We start from the raw sequence: 5464 nt of genomic DNA, 5'->3' as shown, positions 1-5464 counted from the left end.
TACCAACCTTAACCAAGCGTGTATGACTAACCCAGGGAAAGTTATACCAACCTTAACCAAGCGTGCATGACTAACCCAGGGTAAGTTATACCAAACTGAACCAAGCGTGAATGACTAACCCAGGGTAAGTTATACCAACCTGAACCAAGCGTGTATGACTAACCCATGAAAGTTATACCAACCTGAACCAAGCGTGTATGACTAACCCAGGGTAAGTTATACCAACCTGAACCAAGCGTGCATGACTAACACAGGGTAAGTTATACCCATCTTAACCAAGCGTGCATGACTAACCCAGGGTAAGTTATACCAACCTTAACCAAGCATGCATGACTAACCCAGGGTAAGTTATACCAACCTTAACCAAGCGTGCATGACTAACCCAGGGAAAGTTATACCAACCTTAACCAAGCGTGTATGACTAACCCAGGGAAAGTAAACCAACCTTAACCAAGCGTGCATGACTAACCCAGGGAAAGTTATACCAACCTGAACCAAGCGTGCATGACTAACCCAGGGTAAGTTATACCAAACTTAACCAAGCGTGCATGACTAACCCAGGGAAAGTTATACCAAACTTACCCAAGCGTGCATGACTAACCCAGGGAAAGTTATACCAACCTTAACCAAGCGTGCATGACTAACCCAGGGTAAGTTATACCAACCTTAACCAAGCGTGTATGACTAACCCAGGGAAAGTTATACCAACCTTAACCAAGCGTGCATGACTAACCCAGGGTAAGTTATACCAAACTGAACCAAGCGTGAATGACTAACCCAGGGTAAGTTATACCAACCTGAACCAAGCGTGTATGACTAACCCATGAAAGTTATACCAACCTGAACCAAGCGTGTATGACTAACCCAGGGTAAGTTATACCAACCTGAACCAAGCGTGCATGACTAACACAGGGTAAGTTATACCCATCTTAACCAAGCGTGCATGACTAACCCAGGGTAAGTTATACCAACCTTAACCAAGCGCGTATGACTATCCCAGGGTAAGTTATACCAACCTTAACCAAGCGTGTATGACTAACACAGGTTAAGTTATACCAACCTTAACCAAGCGTGCATGACTTACCCAGGGAAAGTTATACCAACCTTAACCAAGCGTGCATGACTAACCCAGGGTAAGTTATACCAACCTTAACCAAGCGTGTATGACTAACCCAGGGTAAGTTATACAAACCTGAACCAAGCGTGCATGACTAACCCAGGGTAAATTATACCAACCTGAACCAAGCGTGCATGACTAACCCAGGGTAAGTTATACCAACCTTAACCAAGCGCGTATGACTATCCCAGGGTAAGTTATACCAACCTGAACCAAGCGTGCATGACTAACCCAGGGTAAGTTATACCAACCTTAACCAAGCGTGTATGACTATCCCAGGGTAAGTTATACCAACCTGAACCATGCGTGCATGACTAACCCAGGGTAAGTTATACCAACCTTAACCAAGCGTGCATGACTAACCCAGGGTAAGTTATACCAACATTAACCAAGCGTGTATGACTAACCCAGGGTAAGTTATACCCAACTTAACCAAGCGTGTATGACTAACCCAGGGTAAGTTATACCAACCTTAACCAAGAGTGTATGACTAACCCAGTGAAAGTTATACCAACCTTAACCAAGAGTGTATGACTAACCCAGGGTAAGTTATACCAACCACCAACCTTAACCAAGCGCGTATGACTTACCTTGGGTAAATTATACCAACCTTAACCAAGCGTGTATGACTAACCCAGGGTAAATTATACCAACCTTAACCAAGCGTGTATGACTAACCCAGGGTAAGTTATACCAACCTTAACCAAGCGTGTATGACTAACCCAGGGTAAGTTATACCAACCTTAACCAAGCGTGCATGATTAACCCAGGGAAAAGTGTACCAACCTGAACCAAGCGTGTATGACTAACCCAGGGTATGTTATACCAACCTGAACCAAGCGTGCATGACTAACCTAGGGTAAGTTATACCAACCTTAACAAAGCGTGCATGACTAATCCAGGAAATGTTTGACCAATCTTAACCAAGCGTGCATGACTAACCCATGGAATGTTTGACCCATCTTAACCAAGTGTGCATGACTAACCCAAGGAAAAGTATACTAACCTTAACCAAGCGTGCATGATTGACCCTGGGAACGTTTGACCAATCTTAACCAAGCGTGCATGACTAACCCAGGGAACGTTTGACCAATCTTAGCCAAGCGTGCATGACTAACCCAGGGAATGTTTGACCAATTTTAACCAAGCGTGCATGACTAACCCAGGGAATGTTTGACCAATTTTAACCAAGCGTGCATGACTAACCCAAGGAAGGTTATACAAACATTATCCAAGCGTGCATGACCAGGGAAAGTAATACCAACCTTAACCAAGCGTGCATGACGAACCCAGGGAATGTTTGACCCATCTTAACCAAGCGTGTATGACTAACCCAGGGTAAGTTATACCAACATTAACCAAGCGTGTATGACTAACCCAGGGTAAGTTATACCAACCTTAACCAAGAGTGTATGACTAACCAAGTGAAAGTTATACCAACCTTAACCAAGCGTGCATGACTAACCCAGGGTAAGTTATACCAACCACCAACCTTAACCAAGCGCGTATGACTTACCCTTTGTAAATTATACCAACCTTAACCAAGCGTGCATGACTAACCCAGGGTAAGTTATACCAACCTTAACCAAGCGTGTATGACTATCCCAGGGTAAGTTATACCAACCTTAACCAAGCGTGTATGACTAATCCAGGGTAAATTATACCAACCTTAACCAAGCGTGTATGACTATCCCAGGGTAAGTTATACCCATCTTAACCAAGCGTGTATGACTAATCCAGGGTAAATTATACCAACTTTAACCAAGCGCGTATGACTATCCCAGGGTAAATTATTCCAACCTTAACCAAGCGTGTATGACTAACCCAGGGTAAGTTATACCAACCTTAACCAAGCGTGTATGACTATCCCAGGGTAAGTTATACCAACCTTAACCAAGCGTGCATGACTAACCCAGGGTAAGTTATACCCATCTTAACCAAGCGTGTATGACTAATCCAGGGTAAATTATACCAACCAGAACCAAGCGTGCATGACTAACCCAGGGTAAGTTATACCCATCTTAACCAAGCGTGTATGACTAATCCAGGGTAAATTATACCAACCTGAACCAAGCGTGCATGACTAACCCAGGGTAAGTTATACCCATCTTAACCAAGCGTGTATGACTAATCCAGGGTAAATTATACCAACCTGAACCAAGCGTGCATGACTAACCCAGGGTAAGTTATACCCATCTTAACCAAGCGTGCATGACTAACCCAGGGTAAGTTATACCAACCTGAACCAAGCGTGCATGACTAACCCAGGGTAAGTTATACCCATCTTAACCAAGCGTGTATGACTAATCCAGGGTAAATTATACCAACCTGAACCAAGCGTGCATGACTAACCCAGGGTAAGTTATACCCATCTTAACCAAGCGTGCATGACTAACCCAGGGTAAAGTATACCAACCTGAACCAAGCGTGCATGACTAACCCAGGGTAAGTTATACCCATCTTAACCAAGCGCGTATGACTAATCCAGGGTAAATTATACCAACCTGAACCAAGCGTGCATGACTAACCCAGGGTAAGTTATACCCATCTTAACCAAGCGTGTATGACTAACCCAGGGTAAGTTATACCCATCTTAACCAAGCGTGCATGACTATCCCAGGGTAAATTATACCAACCTGAACCAAGCGTGCATGACTAACCTAGGGTAAGTTATACCAACCTGAACCAAGCGTGCATGACTAACCCAGGGTAAAGTATACCAACCTTAACCAAGCGTGCATGACTAACCCAGGGTAAGTTATACCCATCTTAACCAAGCGTGCATGACTAACCCAGGGTAAGTTATACCAACCTTAACCAAGCGTGTATGACTAACCCAGGGAAAAGTATACCAACCTGAACCAAGCGTGTATGACTAACCCAGGGTAAGTTATTCCAACCTGAACCAAGCGTGCATGACTAACCCAGGGTAAGTTATACCAACCTGAACCAACCGTGTATGACTAACCCAGGGTAAGTTATACCAACCTTAACCAAGCGTGTATGACTAACCCAGGGTAAGTTATTCCAACCTGAACCAAGCGTGCATGACTAACCTAGGGTAAGTTATACCAACCTTAACCAAGCGTGGATGACTAACCCAGGGAAAAGTATACCAACCTGAACCAAGCGTGTATGACTATCCCAGGGTAAGTTATTCCAACCTGAACCAAGCGTGCATGACTAACCTAGGGTAAGTTATACCAACCTCAACCAAGCGTGCATGACTAACCTAGGGTAAGTTATACCAACCTTAACCAAGCGTGCATGACTAATCCAGGAAATGTTTGACCAATCTTATCCAAGCGTGCATGACTAACCCAGGGAATGTTTGACCCATCTTAACCAAGTGTGCATGACTAACCCAGGGAAAAGTATACTAACCTTAACCAAACGTGCATGATTAACCCTGGGAACGTTTGACCAATCTTAATCAAGCGTGCATGACTAACCCTGGGAACGTTTGACCAATCTTAACCAAGCGTGCATGATTAACCCAGGGAACGTTTGACCAATCTTAGCCAAGCGTGCATGACTAACCCAGGGAATGTTTGACCAATTTTAACCAAGCGTGCATGACTAACCCAGGGAATGTTTGACCAATTTTAACCAAGCGTGCATGACGAACCCAAGGAAGGTTATACAAACATTAACCAAGCGTGCATGACCAGGGAAAGTAATACCAACCTTAACCAAGCGTGCATGACGAACCCAGGGAATGTTTGACCCATCTTAACCAAGCGTGCATGACTAACCCAGGGAAAGGTATACTAACCTTAACCAAGCGTGTATGACTAACCCAGGGAAAGTTATACCAACCTTAACCAAGCGTGCATGACTAACCCAGGGAAAGTTATACCAACCTTAACCAAGCGTGTATGACTAACCCAGGGTAAATTATACCAACCTTAACCAAGCGTGCATGACTAACCCAGGGAAAGTTATACAAACCTTAACCAAGCGTGCATGACTAACCCAGGGAAAGTTATACCAACCTTAACCAAGCGTGTATGACTATCCCAGGGTAAGTTATACCAACCTTAACCAAGCGTGCATGACTAACCCAGGGTAAGTTATACCAACCTTAACCAAGCGTGCATGACTAACCCAGGGAAAGTTATACAAACCTTAACCAAGCGTGCATGACTAACCCAGGGAAAGTTATACAAACCTTAACCAAGCGTGCATGACTAACCCAGGGAAAGTTATACAAACCTTAACCAAGCGTGTATGACTATCCCAGGGAAAGTTATACAAACCTTAACCAAGCGTTTATGACAAACCCAGGGAAAGTAATACCAACCTTAACCAAGCGCGTATGACTTACCCTGGGAAAGTTATACAAAC

The sequence above is a fragment of the Mya arenaria genome, chromosome 15, assembly GCF_026914265.1.
Source record: "Mya arenaria isolate MELC-2E11 chromosome 15, ASM2691426v1".
Lineage (NCBI taxonomy): Eukaryota > Metazoa > Mollusca > Bivalvia > Myida > Myidae > Mya > Mya arenaria.
Note: the sequence above shows the minus strand (reverse complement) of the source record.